This window comes from Jaculus jaculus, chromosome 5 (assembly GCF_020740685.1).
Source record: "Jaculus jaculus isolate mJacJac1 chromosome 5, mJacJac1.mat.Y.cur, whole genome shotgun sequence".
Classification (NCBI taxonomy): domain Eukaryota; kingdom Metazoa; phylum Chordata; class Mammalia; order Rodentia; family Dipodidae; genus Jaculus; species Jaculus jaculus.
In genome coordinates, this window is record NC_059106.1 from 76,616,860 (window position 1) to 76,622,859 (window position 6,000).

Genomic DNA, 6,000 nt, shown 5'->3' on the forward strand with positions numbered 1-6,000 from the left:
AAGACAATGGGAGAGCCATCACCAGGACCTGGCTACTTGCCTCTTGGACTGGGCCTGAACCTGCTAAGTCTATCAGGTGCTTAAATGTCTCAGTGTAAACAATAGCTGTACCTGAATTTTAACTAAAGTTCCTCCACTTGCTGAAAGTTGGTAATGATCCCCAGTGGGCATGGGGCCAGCCCAGAGGTTGACATGAAGGAAAAGGCAGACTCGGGGGGTTTCATTCTGAGCCAGGTGGACCCAAGGGCATCAAGGAGAAGAGTGTTTGGTATGAGAAAGAAGAATCCAGGGTTGTAAAATGTTCTGACAACCAGGGACTCCATAATTGGCCCCCAGATGAGAATGCCTCTGGGAATTACCTTGTGGGAATTGGCTCATTTAGGAAGATAATGACCTATAGAAATTCTGGGTTTGTGTCTGGAGACCGAAGCTAAAGGGAATATATGAGGTAGTGACATTATGATAGGAACACTGAAATGGGCCCTGGGTACATCTGACCAAGGATGCACAGTTCATACAGCACCAGATCCTCACAGCACTCAAAGGAGGGCATCACAGATGAAGATGATGGTGGTGCTGGCATTGATGATTATGACAGATACTGAGAAGTATTCATGAACCAAGCCTGAGGAAGTCAGTGATGCTTGTTACTTTACTACTTTATGTGTCAGAAAATGCCTTTGACATCTTCAAGACATGCTCTCTACTAATTTTCAGCCAATAAAACAAAAGTCTCAAAATGGGAAATGTTCCTCAACCAGGTGGACCAGTGTAGGAGACTAGAACCTTGATGTCATGCTTTCTAGCTTTGGCCACTTCTATTGCTTCAGGCTCCCTCTTGCACTTTGTTCTCTGGGAAGATGAAGGAAGTTCTCTCTATTTTCCCATCGGTATTTAGCCAGTCACCGGGTCTGGATTGTCCTCAGCATTTGGAGTCCTGGTACTTAGACCCACATTGGGCAAGGCTAAAAATCTTGTGTGAGCTCACAGTTACGACCAGCTGCTAGGATAATGACCCCATCATAATAACAACAGCAATGAAAATTAAAACAACATAGTGATGATGATGGTGATAAATAAGAAGGGGTAAAATCTGACTTGGTGTTTCTTGCTATGTATCTTACTCTCTTCCAAGTGTGTACTTGCCATGTCTAATTTGATATCCAAAACAGACTTATGATGCTTTCCTTGTTGACTGCAGGTGGAGAAGCAGAACAGCTAACAATGTGCCTGTGTCTAAGAGTCACTAGTGGGTAGTCTACGATTTAATAAGTAGTGATATGATGGTAAATGGTTAACCATCAAGTCCCCTGGAAGGATGGAGGCAAAAGAAAATATAATCCGGACTGCTTTTTCAGCTAGCTGTAAGTTCATTTGGCTGAGCCCATGAACAAGCTCACCCCACACACTTTAACTTGCTTGTTTGTGAATCCACTGGATGGGATATTTGTGATGGTTGTTGCACTCACAGAATACCTGACAAAAGCAACTTAATGAAGGAAGGATTCATTTTGAGTGATAGTTTCAGGGTACAGTACATCATTGAGGAGAAGAATAGAGGCAAGGGAATAAGACAGCAAGTCCTAACATATTTATAGATGGTAAGCAGAAAGCATGCTCATGCTTAGCTTAATTCCTCCTTTTTATTCAGTTCAAAACTCCAGTCCATCTGATAGTACCACCCACATTAATGGTAGGTCTTCCTTCATCACTTAAACCTTTCTAGAAAATAGTCATAGGCATACCCTGAGGTGTGTTGTGATGGTGATAAAGATTAATACAGGCAATTATATAATGTTCAGGGGAAGAAGCTAGAAAGTATCTACTTGTTTATTAAAATTTTAGTTTGTTGGGCTAGAGAGATGGCTTTGTGGTTAAGTACTTGCCTGTGAAGCCTAAGGAACCTGGTTCGAGGCTCAATTCCCTAGGACCCATGTTAGTCAGATGCACAAGGGGGCACACGTGTCTGGAGTTGGTCTGCAGTGGCTGGAGGCCCTGGCACACCCATTCTCCCCCCCCTCCCTCCCTCTCTCTCTCTCTCTCTCTCTCTCTCTCTCTCTCTTTCTCTGTCTCTCTCCTTCCCTCTCTCTTTCTCTCTGTCTGTTGCTCTCAAATAAATAAATAAATAAACTAAAAATATTTTAAAAAATTTAATTTGTGACTCAGAGACTGCTAGAGCTCATTGTGCATGCAACACTGCCACATGATGATATGACACTATTTGCTTGCCAACTTGGTGTCCTGGTGCATCAGATAACACCTTGTCCATAGTGGGTATCAGGTCACAAGGTAATTTGGCAGCTTATCGAAGTCTATTTGGTTAAGATGACAATTCGTGTTAAACTGCTATATAAATTCAGTGCATCTCCATCACAACCCTAATAGAGACTGTTTTATAGAAATTCACTAAAGAGGGCTGAGGAGATTGCTCAGCAGTTAAGGCGTTTGCCTGCAACGTCTACTGACCCAGGTTCAATTGCCCAGGGCCTACATAACACTGGATGCACAAGGTGGCACATGCTTCTGTAGTTAGTTTGCAGTGGCACTGTGCCCTGGTGTACCCACTCTCTATCTCTCTTTTCCTCTCCCTCTCTTTGTCTTTCTCTGCTTGCAAATAAATTTTTAAAAATTAAAAAGAAAAGAAATTCATTAAAGACACCTAAAATTCAGTCGAGAGTCCAAGGCACTCAAACAATCTTCACTAAGGAAAGCAAAGTTGGATGATGTCTACTTCTGAATTTGAAATTCTTCCACAACACTGTAGCAGCAGAACAGTGTGCTCCTCCATAAGGGTTGACACACGTTTTAACAGCAAACCATTGACAGTCCAAACATAAGTCTAAAATTTCATGTCAATTGATTTTTGTCAATAACATCAAGATAATTCAATTGAAACAGGTTTTCCAAAAAAATGGTGCTCAGACAAGTGGATATCCACATGTAAAAGAATGAAATTAGATACCTATTCATATCATACACATGATTACCTCAATTTTTAAACAATGCTAAGTAAAACTTGGAAGAAAACACAGAAGTAAATTTTCACAACCTTGGATTCGGCAATGCTGTCTTATATCTGCTCTAAAAGCAACAAGAGAAAGAAGTTAAAAAATAGATTTTATCAAAGTTAAAACATTGAGGACACGCCTATCACTCCAGCACCTGAGAGGCAGCCAGGAGGATCACGTTTCAAGGCCATCTTTAGATGCATAGAGAATTTGAAGTCACCCTGGATTACATGAGACCATGACAGAACAAAAGAGAAAAAAAAAAGTAATGAGAAATGAGATTATTGCCTATGACTGACTGACTGAATGAATGAATGAATGAATGAATGAATGGGGCTCAAGTACAAAGAGATAGGGAGTAAAGGACCAAAGGGAAGAGGCTCACACCTTATTAGAGGAAGTATGGTTCAGATACTGAATTACAGACTCATTTTCTGGCTAACAGGGAGCTTCTCTGGAGGTGATGGGAAATGTATTCCTACCTCTATAGCATAGGTAAAGGAGCAGTGAGGGTATAGATATGAAATCAGATCCTGGCTACCACATAACAGAAGACCTTCAGAGCCAGTTACACTTGCAAACAGAATGACCTGTATATGTGACCCTGAAGGTCACTGAATGAGCTCCCCGCCCCCAGTCCCACACAAAGATGCTCTAACACTTGCTGAGCGAGTCCAGCAGGTGGCAGGTGACTGGGCAGGGGGAGCTCTGGGCTGCATGTTAAAACCTGAGGCTGCAAATCAGACTGTATTCTGAGCCATCTCCAGACAGAAACCATCTAGTTATGCACATATAACTGAGAGTGTCCATTGCTCATAAGTCACTCTGCTCATCTCCTCTGCACAACTCCCCACTTTCCCCCTTCCCAAATTCATCAGTTTGACATCTAAACTCCAAGCAGCATAACCAAACAGAGCCCCCTTCCCAGTACCCCCAGCCCAGAATCCTCCCTAAGGACATGTCTTGGAGCTCTCTAAAAGGGTGGCTCTTGGTTCACTAGACTGGTCTGAGTCCCCTGACACTCTTGCCTTCTTATCCTGCTCTCTTCCCTCTCAGCCCTTCATGAGGTCACCCATGCAACAGAAATGATCATTCCTCAAACTGTACCACTTCTCCTGCCATGACCTCACCACCCCCACTGTGCTCAGCTTAAAGTAACACTTGTCACTGGGCTTTCCAGACTGGCCTCTGCCCGGCTCCGAAACATATCTCCACCTCTCATACTCACTCTGCAGTGACCACCTAAACCTTGATACAACTCTTAAATCAAGGCAAAATCATTTATTTTTGATATTTTATTTATTTTGAGAAATTGAAAGAGAGAGACAGAGGCAGATACACAGAGAACAGGCAACATATAAGAATATAAGTGTGGGACTTCTGGTTAAGATGGCGGCGTAGGTACCACGCCAAAGCAGCCCAGGGGGGAAAAAAGACCAAAAAAACTCAGCAAAATACACACTTTTACTAAAAAGTGAGGTGTATAGGAAATTAAAGCGGCAGCAGAGAAGTAGAAGAGTTATAGAGCATCCAGAGCCTGCACAGGCGGGAAAAGCGGCTCCGGCAGCTCGGCCAACCGCCGCGGCCGTGGCGCAGCAAAAAATGCCAGACTCGGCTCAAGCCGCAGGAAAAGCCAGGTGCGTGATTTTCCCCTCACACCGCGCTCTCCGCAACTCGGGAAACGTGAGGGGAGAGCGGCAGCGAGCAGCGGAGGAGCAGACCGCAAGGTAGAAGAACACGTGGAACAGCGAGACAACCAGAGCAGCCGCGGCTCCCTCCCCTCCCCCACCACCTGAACTCAGCTCCAACGAACGGAGCAGCGGCCCGGGACCCGGCCACGCCAACTTGGGCTGACAACGGGACCCAAGCAGGAGCAGAGTTCGGGAGCAACATCAGGGGCTCCAGCACCGGTACCAGCGGCCCCAGCAGCAGCAGACCCAGGAGTGGCAGCAGCAGCAGATCCCGCAGCAGCAGCTTCAGGGGGACCAGCGGCAGTGGACACAGCAGCAGCAGCTTCAGCAGCAGTGGTGGCTCCAGCAGTGGCAGCTACAGCAGCAGCAGAGGCAGCAGCAGCGGCTCAGTTTGCCCCGTAGGAAAAGCAAGTGCCCAGCTCCAGAAATCAGAACAGCAGCCCGACGACCCAGGCAGCAACTTGACTGAGACCAAAATCACCCAAGGTAACTGGGATTGCACCAGGGAAGGGTCTCACTTGGTCACAAGCTGACTTGGATCCCTCAACAGACCAGAAATCTAAACCTCTTTGTTGATAGAGGATCTGGTCATTATAATAACTACTCTTGCATACATACTCAGGGCTGTTTTTGATTGAATGTGTACAGTGTTTAGTTAAATTTTAGAATCTACCTGTATTTTATTCCACTCAGCCTGCTTGAATACTCCTATAGCAGGGAAACTCAACCCCTAAGAACATCTTTGTAGATACTCTGAGAGTCTTAAGAGCCACACCTAATACCTTAAGGTCCTACCCTGAAAATATATTACATCAAATCAATTGATACAGCTAAGAATACACAGCTAGCTAGAAAATCCAAGCATTAACTTAATCCAAGATGCAAAAATATATACATTATAACACAAGAAACACGAAAAAGCAAGACGATATAAATCTACCTAAAAGTATTAATGCATCAGAAATGTCCTCCAGTGAGAAAGAGTTAGAGGAAATGCCTGAGAAAGAGTTCAAAAGAATAATTATAAATATGTTCAAAGAGGTCAAAGAACACATGAAAACAATCAAAGAAGAAATCAAAGAGGAAATCAAAGGAATCAAAGAAGAGACAGGACACCAATTTAATGAAATAAAGAAGGCAATACAAGACATAAATAGGGAAATAGAAATAATAAAGAAAAACCAGTCAGAATTACTAGCAATGAAGAACACAGTTAATGAAATAAAAAACTCTGTAGAAAATCTCACCAGTAGGATGGATGAGGGAGAGGACAGAATATCTAAGCTAGAAGACCAGGTGGC